The 14,249-nt window shown below is 43.4% G+C and overlaps 1 protein-coding gene across 4 annotated transcripts in view; it reads right to left on the reverse strand.

The window, feature by feature from the left end:
- The window catches only part of APOB (apolipoprotein B), a 195,229-nt gene that overhangs the window by 173,084 nt on the left and 7,896 nt on the right, over positions 1 to 14,249 (reverse strand). For 3 of the 4 annotated variants that reach the window (XM_056564292.1, XM_056564291.1, XM_056564289.1), the window contains exon 1: positions 294 to 439. The gene's annotated coding sequence lies outside the window, so the exon portion shown is untranslated. Of the gene's footprint in view, positions 1 to 293; positions 440 to 12,786; positions 12,882 to 14,249 lie in introns of those variants that run through there. The other variant, XM_056564290.1, reaches the window with a different exon arrangement.

Consider the following 14,249-nt stretch of genomic DNA (forward strand, 5'->3'; position numbering starts at 1 on the left):
AGAGCACTGTGGTCAGACTGGAAAGAACAGCACAACTTCCTCTGGAGCATCCAGCAGCTGATAAATACTGGAAGTGAATTTACAAATCTTGGTGCTCATTAATTTTGTTGTACAGTATTATGGATATGGGTTAGAAAGGTCCATAATACTGTCTAGGGATGTCCCAATACCAGTACATCCCTAGTACCGATACTTTAATTCTAGTACTCGCCGATACAAATTATGTATACTTTTATTTTATCTTTTTAAAGGGAATATGACACCAGGGTGACCCAGCTTCTGGCGCTGCTTACCGTGCCGATATGTGGGTTCCTTGTTGTGTGCAATGGTGGCGGCTGTTGTAGTATGGGCCAAGATTTCCCTTTTCTCCATTGGGCAGAACAGGGATTTGAATTGGCAGTTAAACTGATGTCTCCAGAGCGATTGCGCTGATGTTCACATGGTGAGCAGCGGTAGAAACCTTGTCACCTGCACTATCTACCTATTAATTCAAGTTAGTGCAGGTGACTCTGCTGTAAGATTGCCTTTAATAGTAGGCAGTATCCCCTTGTAGGTAGTATAGATAGTTGCAAACATTAGCAGCAGCCCCCCTGCAGACATTAGCAGCAGCCCCCTGTAAACAGCAGCCCCCCTGCAGACATTAGTAGTTGTTTCAATTTTCTGATTGTAATTTTTAGTGTGTTGCCAGCGTACTGGAACAGTACAAAGAGTTGTGCATGGCAACCTGGACAATGTAGACCGCAACTTTTTTGGACCATGCCCGGGTTTTCCACATGGCTTTATATGGCTTGAGGACTTGATCACAGAGATCAACTCATCCCATATACTGATTGTAGTCCACAATACAATCAGGTTTGAGGGCCGTTGTCGCAGTACCTCACACAGGGACTGGGTTGCTGCTGTTGCCATGAATTGTGGTCAACATAAAGATATACCTCTTGTCCTTATATCTGACCAGCAACAGGTTTTCACTAGTAAGGGCCCTGCTTTCACCCCTGGAAATAGGTGTCTAGAGGAGATAGATCGGGAGGCCTCTTTGATTTTTCTGCAGTCCCACAAGCGGCCATGGCACTGGAGGTGAGGGATTTGAAATCAGGGATACTTGTATAAAAGATTTCCATGTACAGGTGGTAATCGTTATCCAGCAGTGGGTGCAAAAGGCCCCACAGGGGTTTCTTGCTAACTCCCAGGATGGGGGCAAATTCTGGGGGTTCAATACAGGTATCCCTTCCCTTGTACATGCTAAACTTGTAAGTGTACCCTGAGGTGCTCTCACAAAGTTTATAGAGTTTCACGCAATACCTCGCCCACTTAGTGGGAATATATTGGCGAAAACTATCAGAATAGTCATCCCTACAAACCAGTGGTACTGTCTGGTAGTTCGGGTGACACTGTGAAAAACGATGCTTACAATGCCTGGATCCGTTGCTCCGTTCGTCTAATATCTCCTTCTTTCTGAGTATGCAAATTAGCAGTAAGTGGCACAGGCAGGGTTACGATCCACCCTTCGGGCACTGTGACTTCAGTGCTGTTTCTTTGGCTCTTGGCCCGGCTAATCATTATTCACTGCCTCCCTCCGCCTCTCCCCCTCTGTAATCGTGTTTACTGCGCATGTGCAGTTTCCTGGCTACACCCAAAAGCAGCCTGAGTGCGGTTATGAAGCCTGTTATGAAGCCGCTCTGAGGCTGCTTCCGGGTGTAGCCAGGAAGCTGCACATGCACAGTAAACATGATTACAGAGCGGGGAGGAGGGGGAGAGGTGGAGGGAGGCAGTGAATAATAATTAGCCAGGCCGAGAGCCGAAGAAACAGCGCTGACATCACAGTGCCCGAAGGCTGAATCGCAACCCCACCCCTGCCAAACTGCTAATTTGCATATTCAAAAAGAAGGAGATATCAGATGAACGGAGTAACGGATCCAGGCATTGTAAGCATCGTTTTTCTCACCGTCACCTGCACTACCAGGCAGGCCAGATTTTGTACAGGCGGACATATGCAGGATCACTTTGGGGGGGGACATGCTGCATTATCAGCAGCATTATCAGTGTAATGCAAGCATTGCCATATGGCCTTAAGGTTTTTGACTAGTGTGCAGCACGAGGCCCAAATACCTCCTCATCTCTGCTGGACTGACGGTGGACCATCCACTGGGCCTAGCCAATAAAAGGAATCCAGGTGCTGGACGACAAACTGTACAGGTTTGTCTGCACCACCATCAGATTGACAAAGTCTTCACTGAAAAAATTATTTGGGTTTGCCAACAAACCTAGGAATTATGGGCTGATAATCCTCTAAGGCAGTCCAGATAAGTTCACCGGTAGGGGGTACAGGTAAACATGACAGGGGGTTTGGACAACTAGTACGGGCGCCAGGGTTGCTCATAATAGTAAGGGGCACTGAGTCACTTGAATAGGGAGTTTGTGGCAATGCACAGCGGCGCTGCCTTCTATGGGGCTCATCATAACTAGATGGTGAGGAGGAAGAAGAAGAAAGCAGGAAAGTGGGGTCTTTCTCGTTCTCACTGGCACTTTTGGTTTCGAAGAGCATCATGGCATATGCCGTCTCCACCGGAAAAAAAACACAATATAATTCCCTAAAAATCGCCTGCACCACAAAAAACGCTGATCAGTGGGACTGGTTAGGTGATTCGCTAACATTGGCTGGATGCTCTTTTATAGCAAAGAGGATCTGGCCACAATGTTAGCATCAAAAAAGGTCTGCGCCCCAAGACCTTTGGTTGAGGGCAGACAGCAGAACCCTAAAGTAGGTCGCGGGTCACATAGCTAAAGGTTCTAAAGACCCTCGGACACCTACTATGGGGGCAGCTGCCCAAAAAAATATTCTTTAAAAAAACTAAAAAAAATTAACTCTCCCTATACTCAATTAGTGGTCATCAGAGAGAACTGTGGTCAGACTAAAAAAAAAGAACTCCAGAAATAAATACAACTTCCTGTGGAGCATACAGCAGCTGATAAGTACTGGAAGGATTAAGATTTTTAAATAGAAGTAATTTACAAATCTGTTTAATTTACTGGCACCAATTGATTAAAAAAAAAAGTTTTCCACTAGAGTACCCCTTTAACTCAGAATCTGATTGTTGTATTTCAAATTCATCATGGGTCTCTTTACATATTATCCTTCCATCAGATTCACAGTCTTTTAACCCATCATTTCTATTCTTCTCCTTTCTTCTCTCTTCTGCATGAAAACATCTAAAAACCATATTCTTTTTTTTACATTTTGTTGAAATATTATCATTTAAAATGACAGAGAGATTCTAATAAAAGGATCTTGATAACCCTAAATTTGATCCTACTGCCAAGTGCTGGTACTGACATACAGTACATGTAGCCATGGTTATCTTGCGTGTGTTACCTTGACAGAGCAGGATATCCTAATGCATCAGGGATTAAGAGAGGCCTGAAAGACTAATGTTAAATTTAGGATTGTGTAATGCATAAAGATAACTTATCTAATCTTCAGGACTGCAGTACAATAGCTTAACATGGCAGGGATCAAGGTAAGGCTGGCTACATCTGTATATCAATATTTTGACACATACACATAACTACCACTGTTTAAACAGGGTAGGATGTTATAGTATTAGGCTTTAGTACCCACACAGTGTCTCCATCACAACACTGTATTAACCATGTCATCAGAATTTTTCAGTAGTGCAGCCCTAGGCTTTGGACCTATTATAAACTATAATATATAATAAAGAATATAGTGGTATAAAGACCTCTAGGTATATATTAAATAAAATTGTATTAGATGAGTATTAGAGTTGAGATGTGAGGTAGGTGTGTATGTGCAAATAGACTAGCAGTAGATGATATGAGTAAAAATTAGTTTATTAGTGTAAAATATAGTTGTCCTAGCAGGGCCCTTGCTATGGATCTACTAAATATATTAACAACGAATTTGTGCAAAAACAGTAAAAATTTTTTTAATAATTCATAGAAATGCTTTGTAATCCACAGAGATACTTTTACAAATGTCAGGTATACTTCAAGTACCGTATTTATCGGGGTATACCACGCACCGGCCTATAACACGCACCCTCATTTTACCAAGGATATTTGGGTAAAAAAAGTTTTTTACCCAAATATCCATGGTAAAATGAGGGTGCGTGTGTGTGCATGCGTATACCACGATACACCCCCAGGAAAGGCAGGGGGAGAGAGGCCGTCGCTGCCCGCTTCTCTCCCCCTGCCTTTCCTGGGGTCTAGAGCTCTGCTGCCCCTGCTTCTCTCCCGCTGGCTATCGGCACCGCTGCCCGTTCTCTCCCCCTGACTATCGGTGCCGGCGCCGACAGCCAGGGGGAGAGAAGGGGTAACGGCACCCATTGCCTCCCCCCATCCCCGGTTGCATAATTACCTGTTGCCGGGGGCGGGTCCGCGCTGCTTCAGGCCTCCGGTGTGCGTCCTCTGCATCGTTGCTATGCGCTGCACGGCGCAATGACGAGTGAAGTCATTGCGCAGCGGATTGCAAAGACGCAGGGGACGAACACCGGAGGCCTGAAGCAGCGCGGACCCGACCCTTTATGCAACCGGGGATTGGGGGAGGCAACGGGTGCCGCTGCCCCTTCTCTCCCCTGTCTGTCGGCGCCGCTGCCCCACCGATAGTCAGGGGGAGAGAACGGGCAGCGGCGCCGATAGCCAGGGGGGAGAGAAGGGCCGGCAGGGGCAGAGAAGCTGGCAGCGCTGGCGGTCTCTGCACCTGCAAAGCCGCTGCAGTTCATTGATTTAAAGCGTCCGCTTTAGGCTAAAAATTTTAGCCTTAACCCCTTAAGGACCAATGACGTACCGGTACGTCATTGGTCCTGCTCTTCTGATATAACGCGGGGTTACACAGTAACCCCGCGTCATATCATGGCGGGCCCGGCGTCATAGTGAAGCCGGGACCCGCCTCTAATAGCGCGCAGCGCCGATCGCGGCGCCGCGCGCTATTAACCCTTTAGCCGCGCGCTCAAAGCTGAGCCGCGCGGCTAAAAGTGAAAGTGAAAGTTCCCGGCTAGCTCAGTCGGGCTGTTCGGGATAGCCGCGGCTAATCGCGGCATCCCGAACAGCTGACAGGACAGCGGGAGGGCCCCTTCCTGCCTCCTCGCTGTCCGATCGCCGAATGACTGCTCAGTGCCTGAGATCCAGGCATGAGCAGTCATGCGGCAGAATCGTTGATCACTGGTTTCTTATGAGAAACCAGTGATCAACATAGAAGATCAGTGTGTGCAGTGTTATAGGTCCCTATGGGACCTATAACACTGCAAAAAAAAAGTGAAAAAAAAAAGTGAATAAAGATCATTTAACTCCTCCCCTATTAAAAGTTTGAATCACCCCCCTTTTCCAATAAAAAAAAAAACACAGTGTAAATAAAAATAAAAATAAACATATGTGGTATCACCGGGTGCGGAAATGTCCGAATTATAAAAATATATCATTAATTAAACCGCTCGGTCAATGGCGTGCGCGCAAAAAAATTCCAAAGTCCAAAATAGTGCATTTTTGGTCACTTTTTATATCATTTAAAAATGAATAAAAAGTGATCAATAAGTCCTATCAATGCAAAAATGGTACCGTTAAAAACTTCAGATCACGGCGCAAAAAATGAGCCCTCATACCGCCCCATACACGGAAAAATAAAAAAGTTATAGGGGTCAGAAGATGACAATTTTAAACGTATTAATTTTCCTGCATGTAGTTATGATTTTTTCCAAAAGTCCGACAAAATCAAACCTATATAAGTAGGGTATCATTTTAATCGTATGGACGTACAGAATACATATCAGGTGTCATTTTTACCGAAAAATGTACTACGTAGAAACGGAAGCCCCCAAAAGTTACAAAACAGCGTTTTTTTTTCAATTTTGTCGCACAATGATTTTTTTTCCCGCTTCACCATAGATTTTTGGGCAAAATGACTGACGTCATTACAAAGTAGAATTGGTGGCGCAAAAAATAAGCCATCATATGGATTTTTAGGTGTAAATTTGAAAGAGTTATGATTTTTTAAAGGCAAGGAGCAAAAAACGAAAATGCAAAAACGGAAAAACCTCCGGTCCTTAAGGGGTTAAAAGTGCGTGTTATACGCCGATAAATACGACATATTGGTAGTGTTGCAGTCCACTGAAGTTTAGCAAAATAGTAGCAAATAAAGTATCACATTTATGCCGGTGCTTCTGCACCACTCATCGCTCCGCTGTGTGCAGGAAACCTGGGATGGAAGCCCCTATTTCGCTGGGCTCCGTATCGCAGACTGGCTCGGCTTGGCGTGCGGCTCAGTGTGGATGTCTGCGTGGCAAGTCCAAGGATTTCCCAATTCTGATGGCAACAAGGATGCAGTGTGTGGCTGGTGAGTGGATGCAGGTGCAGATTAGCAATGCTGAAGGCGTCGTCCTCGTGTTGGAGAGCGCACGTATGCACAGTGGTCCCGAAAGCAAGGGATTCCAGCTGTTGCAAATGGTAGGATGGTGTTAGGCTTTCAATGGTGATCTGAATGCTGGGGGTGGATAAGCTAAACGCGTTTCGGGAGTGACCCCTTTTTCAATAGCTATAGCAATATACTTGAAGTATACCCGACATTTGTAAAAGTATCTCCGTGGATTACAAAACATTTCTATGGATTACAAAACGTTATAACTGTCCACAATTTCCTACACCATTGGTGACTGCCCCATTATTTTATTTTAATAATTTATTTTTTATTATTCTTTGCACAACGTAATATTATTTTTAACTGTCTTTGCACAAATTTGTTGCTAATATATTTAGTAGATCAATAGCAAGGACCCTGCTAGGACTACTATATTTTACATTAATAAACTAATTTTTACTCATATCATCTACTGCTAGTCTATTTGCACATACACACCTACCTCACATCTCAACTCTAATACTCATCTAATACAATTTTATTTAATATATACACAGAGGCCTGTATACCACTATATTCTTTATTACCTTTCTGGCACGTAGGGTTACGTGTAACACAGAAACCTCGGTACATATAAGCACAGTGTGAGCCCCCCAAACTCTTGTTTTCTTATAATATATAATAACCATAAAGGCATTACTGTCGCTAGAAAAACTTGTTTAAAAAAAAATAGTGACCTTTGTCTCTTTCATTTAGCCACCCGACCTTGGTCTCCTAGTCTGATCAGACTTAATAACAGAAAATAATAATCAAATTTGCTGACAGGGGGTAGGGCTATCTCCCTTCTCTGCTCTCTCCAATGCCTCAATGAACTCAGCAGTGGAAGCTGAACCACTTGAGGAGACTGAGGAGTACAGTGATTTACAGGCACAATAACCACCAATACAAGGTACATTAATTATTTTTTTATATGCACAGTTTTTTATGGGCACAGAATGAACAGATTTTTTGTCTATAATGTGGACAGGGCATGCTCTGGCCATGTGACAAAGGAAAAGGAGGGGGAAGAGAAAGAAGCTTTCTCCAAGCTGAAGCACAAGCATGGACAAAGTCCAGTAAGTGAGGTTGGGCTAGCACTCCTCTGTTTTCTCCCTGTCTGATAGAACAGGAGGGGGCACAGAGGTGTACTATCAGACTGGAGAGAGCACAGAGGAGTCCACATACACATACAGAGAGACCAACAACATTAAGAGGGAGACAAAAAGGGGGAATAGTTGAAATGTATCTTTTTATAACGAAATGTTTAATCATTTTTAATTATTAAGGAATCAATTTATGTGTGCGGGCAGGGCACTAAAAATGTAGCCGACAATAATAAAAAATGTGTCAAAAAGGCTCTCCAGGTTGTTATATTACATCGGCCATAAGATGGCTGAAATGGCTGTCTATACAATGTGATTCTTATAATTACTAATCATTAACATACTGGAATGAGAATCAGAAGAAAAACACAGTAGTAGGGCATGTGAGTTAACAGCTGGCAGGACACATTTATTGTATATACACTACAATAACCCTTTAAATATTTGCTGCACTAATCTGCTGTCCTCCTGTGATCCCACAAACCTGTTTTTCAACACATCTTAGCAAAGTACATTTACGCCATCACTGAGGTGAAGATGTGTGTCAGTAATACATGATTTTGAATATATATTCATAGAGAATCACAAATTAGGCTCAGATTGCAATAAAACTTGATTTTACTCAAATAAATAGTGATACACAAAAAAAAAAAAAAAAAGGTGCTGGGACAGGGGAAAAGGGGTACAGGTGAGTGCCTACACTGGAGACCCTACCTATCTAGGGAGGAAACTAATAATTTTAAATGTGAATAGGGTTAGGAAACAAAATAGACAATACAAATAAATATAATCAATTAGCGGACCTCTCTTTCCAACGCGTTTCGCCCATGGATTGTCAGGGCTCATCAGGGAGTGAGAGGAGACCACAATAGGGTACAAACAACATAGATATTATAGATATATTACAAAACATAAATGATAGATGGACAAAAAGAGTAGTAATATTAATGATGTTAGTACAGCGTCATTGGGTTAGTGGGTGTCAGCCGGTCTTTTTGGATAGAGACAATAGTCACTGTCAGTATGATGTATGGATATGTCACTGACAGACAAGAGATAGAGTATGGTCATTTATATAATTGCATCAATACATAAACAAATTCACAAAAACATTTAGGCAGATATTAATCCATCGGATGCTAATATTGTCTCAATTGGACTCTTGAGGTGTGTTCATGCCCCCTGTTAGAAAAAACAAAATGAACACAGTCACAGAATTAACTAGTGAAAACTAGACTAATGTGACAAAAAAGCAGAAGGGTATTTTACTTACCAATCAAACTAAATTGTTACAGATACAACAACCAAAACTCATTACTTAAAGTATAGTCAGAGTCAAAGCTAAATGATCCAGGATAAGGAACATGTAGTCAAAAGACCATCGCCTGCAAGAATACATACGTATATAATGAGAAATGAAAAAATTATATATATAGCCTCAGTGATAGCAGTCACAAAGTTACATCAAATATCAATGCCATTTACCCCAGGATAGAGGTGGTTTACCTGGCATCTTGCCCCTGCCCAAAAATATATGTGGGCAAGACACATAGACAGTTCAGATGACGCATTTTAGAACACGTGGGGGACATAAAAAACAGAAAGGATAAAACCCTTGTTAATCACATGCATCTCTTTCATGCCGCCTCCCCCCTAAATGTCTCCTTCCAAGCTATTGAGACAGTAAAATTGGATAGTAGAGGAGGAGATCTTTCATTTACATAATTTATCTAATTGTCTGTATGTGCTAATTTCCCTCCCTCCCCTATTCTGTACTTCTTACTTCCCAAAGTCCAGGTCTATCCTACATTGATGCCATTACCTTGTTTGTGTATTATCATTTCAGGATCATCTCACATTGCGTATTACGATATATCATTTCTAGCAGGTTGGTGTTGGGGGTTGTACAGGCCAATGTCCCTTTGTTCATACCATCTTCATATGCCTAAGTTCTCAATGATTCCCACATAATATATCCTCAGTTTTATCTATTTATTCTTCAGCCTCATATATTCTTATCCTTTTAGTTTCCCGGATACTCATCAATTGTATCCTCTAATACTCCATATTATCATTAGTAATCCCATTTCAACTTATTACTTAATTTATTTTATAAATACTACCATCTATCGCTTTGCTCTGGTATTTTATCTATGTTCTCAGCATATCTTTACAATTTGGTTACCATTTGTCCATTCTGATCATCATAATTTCCATTGTTTTAGAGACGGACCGCATTATGCGCTCCAATTGTGTTTAGAACTCTTGCTTGCATTCCACAGAACAGGATGTGATGTCAATCACCGGACCGGATGCAATGTCGCTTTGCGTTCCATCCACCTGGAAGTAGCGCACATCGATGTGCCGCTCTGGGCTTTTAAAACGCCGGACGTGTGGCTTGGAGCAGCGGCGTCTCCGGGCTCACCAGCATACATCATCTGCAGTCTCTGGCATTAGGTATGTAGAATGTGGCATTATTTCTACCTTCACGCTATAACTATGGTGACCTTGTTTCTAGTTCACCATGTCCACATCACCGATGTTCTGGTTATCTGTCTGGCTGCCTGCTCATCTTATGTGACCATCCTTATCAGGTCAGTGAGCCTGTTTATTTAATAATGCCACAGCTTGTCTATTGTATTGATAAGTACTTAAGAGCATAGTTTACCCAACATCCTGGGACTTATGTTTTATGTGCCACCGGCTGAGGGTCCCTACTGTTTATTGCATTACAGTTTGTAATATTCATTATATGAACAAGAATCATTTTGCGGCCCGGCCTTTCTCCTCTACCTTACCCTCTATCCTGGGGTAAATGGCATTGATATTTGATGTAACTTTGTGGCTGCTATCACTGAGGCTATATATATTATTTTTTCATTTCTCATTATATACGTATGTATTCTTGCAGGCGATGGTCTTTTAACTACATGTTCCTTATCCTGGATCATTTAGCTTTGACTCTGACTAATACTTTAAAGGGGTATTCCAGGCAAAAACTTTTTTTTATATATCAACTGGCTCTGGAAAGTCAACTGGAAAGTTAAACAGATTTGTAAATTACTTCTATTAAAAAATCTTAATCCTTCCAATAGTTATTAGCTTCTGAAGTTTTCTGTCTAACTGCTCAATGATGATGTGATGTTGCGGGAGCTGTGCATGATGGGAGAATATCCCTTGCATGATGGGAAAATATCCCCATAGGAGCTGGACAGCTACCGGGACGTGAGTCATCAGAAAGCAGTTAGACAGAAAACAGCAACTCAACTTCAGAAGCTAATAACTATTGGAAGGATTAAGATTTTTTTATAGAAGTAATTTACAAATCTGTTTAACTTTCCGGAGCCAGTTGATATATAGAAAAAAGTTTTTGCCTGGAATACCCCTTTAAGGAATGAGTTTTGGTTGTTGTATCCGTAACAATTTAGTTTGATTAGTAACATACCCTTCCGCTTTTTTGTCACATTAGTCTAGTTTTCACTAGTTAATTTTGTGACTGTGTTCATTTAGTTTTTTCTAACAGTGGGCATGAACACATCTCAAGAGTCCAATTGAGACAATATTTGCATCCGATGGATTAATATCTGCCTAAATGTTATTGTGACTTTGTTTATGTATTGATGCAATTATATAAATGACCATACTCTATCTCTTGTCTGTCAGTGACATACAGGGCTGCCATCAGACATTTTAGGGCCCCTTACACAGATCAAGGTCTGGGCCCCCCTTCCTCTCCCTGCTGCACACGCTGGATTTTATCATAGTATCGGGCTCAGATACATAAAATAATATCTCCACTTCAGCACAACATATCACTCTGGCAGTGGCTAAATAATACCACCATACTGTAAGAAAATAAAACCACTATACACCGACCACTATCACTAATAACACCACTCACTATACAAGGGACCAATAATTACACCACACCATGACCACTAACATTACCACTGCTATATTGTTGTTGACTAAAAACCACTATACAAAGACCAATACCCCTCTAAGGGTAGGGTCACACCCAGCGCATCTGCAGCGTATTTGACTTTGCGGATGTGCTGCCGGCAGTCAGAGTGACAGAAAAGCATGATCCCTTCTGCGGCCGGGTAGCTCTGTGTGTCAACTTGTGACTGCCGGCAGGAAATCTGCAACATCAAACATGATGCGGAAGCGCTGAAAGTGGCCCTACCCATAGAGTGACCGTACAGAATCTCACCAGCTGTACACAGGTGCTGCACACTAGGGGTGTGAATCGCCAAGAATTTGGCGATACGATTCGAATCACGATACCAGTGTGGCGATTCGATATATCCCGATATATTGCGATACCGTCTAGGTGACGATACATCACGATATATCCCGATACATAGCCCACCTGGGAGCATTCATAGATCCCAATAGACGCCGCTGTCAGCTTTGACAGCGGCGATCTAGTAGTCCAACGCGCACTTTTCTAATTTTATCCCGTCCGGGCTGCAAAATAAAAGAAAACGCACTTTCTCTTACCTGCCAACGAGCCCCAGGAGCTCCGGTACACTCCGGTACAGGTGTTCGGTCCCCGGGCTGTATTCTTCTTACTTCCTGTTAGCCCGGCAAGTCACACGGAGCTTCAGCCTATCACAAGCAGAGGCGGGACATCGGTGCGGCCGGTGATAGGCTGAAGCTCCGTGTGACGTGCCAGGCTAACAGGAAGTAAGAAGAATACAGCCCGGGGACCGAACACCTGTACCGGAGTTTACCGGAGCTCCGGGGGCTCGTTGGCAGGTAAGAGAAAGTGCGTTTTCTTTTATTTTGCAGCCCGGACGGGATAAAACGAGAAAAGTGCACGCCAAACTACTCCTTTAATAGCCAGCTGCGGCGATCACCGCATGCTGGCTATTAGCGGCGGCCCCCGGCTACTGAGAACAGCCGGGGGCTGCAGAGTATGGAGCGGGCACGAGTCCGGAGCCCGCTCCATACACAATGCAGAGCACCGCATGCTGGATACTAGCGGCGGTGATGGATCAGCAGCCCCCGGCTACTGAAATCAGCCGGGGGTCGCAAAGTACGGAGCGGGCACGAGTCGGAGCCCGCTCTATACACCCAGAGCGCTGCCGCGTCAGACATGCTGTTCCGGGCGTCAGGAGATACAAATTCCACATCCCTAAAAGAATCGATTCAAAAATATTTTGAATTGATTCAGTATCGCCAAATGAAAAAATCGTGATAATCGCGCAAATCGATTTTTTCTAACATCCCTACTGCACACCGTATAAGTGATTACAGTCACATACTCACAGGGGGTGTCTTCTTATTGGAGTCATTCCCTTTTCTTTCTTCTCCTTCTGTCCTGGGTCATCATGAAGACGTCTCCCAATCACAATTAGTCTTCACTGAATCAGCCAAACAAACATTTTAGGCTTCTTACAGCAAAATCCTCACCTCTTTACAAACTCTCTATATGTATTACACTGCCACATATAAGTATTAGATCCCTCTGTGCCCCCCGTATAGTACTAGGCCCCCTTACATTTCCCCCAAACAGCATTAGGTCCGTCTGTCTCTGTATAGTATTAGGCACCCTTATATTACTCCCATACAGCATAAGGCTCTCACATTGCCCTCAGAGTAGTAGGCCCCCCTAACATTGCCCCCATAAAGTAGCAGGTCACAAACATTGCCCCCATAGAGTATTATGCCCTAAACATTGTCTCCATATAGAATTAGGCACCATTACATTGCCCCATAGTTAATTAGCCCCCTTACATTATCCCCATAGATTATTAAGCACACTTACATTGCCCCCCTAGATTATTAGGCCCCCTTACATTGCCCCCATAGATTGTCGGCCTTCCCTTCACCTGCGGGCCCGGTCACAAGGGGTGCGATGGACCCGCAGGTGAAGGGTCTGGTTACCCCACTGCAGGGACAATGCCACTATAGCTCCTAGCATGGGAGTTACTGGCAGGGTGCAGCCATAGGGCTCCGGGCCCCCTGGGGGCAACTATTAAAAGAGGGTCCTACTCAAACTTTATGGGGGCCCCATATGATGCTCTACAGAGGACGTAATAGCCAAATCCCTTCCCTCATCGCCCCTGATGATGTCATCTATACAGATACAGTATCACAAAGGCAGTAGGGGAGATTTAGCAAACATTGTGCAAAGGGACAGGGCAGCAGTTGCTGATGGCAACCAATCAGCTTTCATTTTTAGATGCTATGGGCAACTGCATCACTGTTCCTTTGCTCCAGTGAGTCTTGAAGGTAGCATGGAGGAAATAGACTTTTCTTTTTTCCTGAGTAGAACATCATGTGTGATGAGGGAAATAACATTATCTGTAATGGGGAAAGAACATTATCTGTGATGGGGAGAGAACATTATCTGTGATGGGGAGAGAACATTATCTGTGATGGGGAGAGAACATTATCTGTGATGGGGAGAGAACATTATCTGTGATGGGGAGAGAACATTATCTGTGATGGGGAGAGAACATTATCTGTGATGGGGAGAGAACATTATCTGTGATGGGGAGAGAACATTATCTGTGATGGGGAGAGAACATTATCTGTGATGGGGAGAGAACATTATCTGTGATGGGGAGAGAACATTATCTGTGATGGGGAGAGAACATTATCTGTGATAGGGAGAATATTATCTGTGATGGGGAGAATAGTATCTGTGATGGGGAGAATATTATCTGTGATGGGGAGAACATTATCTGTGATAGGGAGAATATTATCTTTGATGGGGAGAGAACATT

The sequence above is a fragment of the Hyla sarda genome, chromosome 3 (assembly GCF_029499605.1).
Source record: "Hyla sarda isolate aHylSar1 chromosome 3, aHylSar1.hap1, whole genome shotgun sequence".
Classification (NCBI taxonomy): Eukaryota; Metazoa; Chordata; class Amphibia; order Anura; family Hylidae; genus Hyla; species Hyla sarda.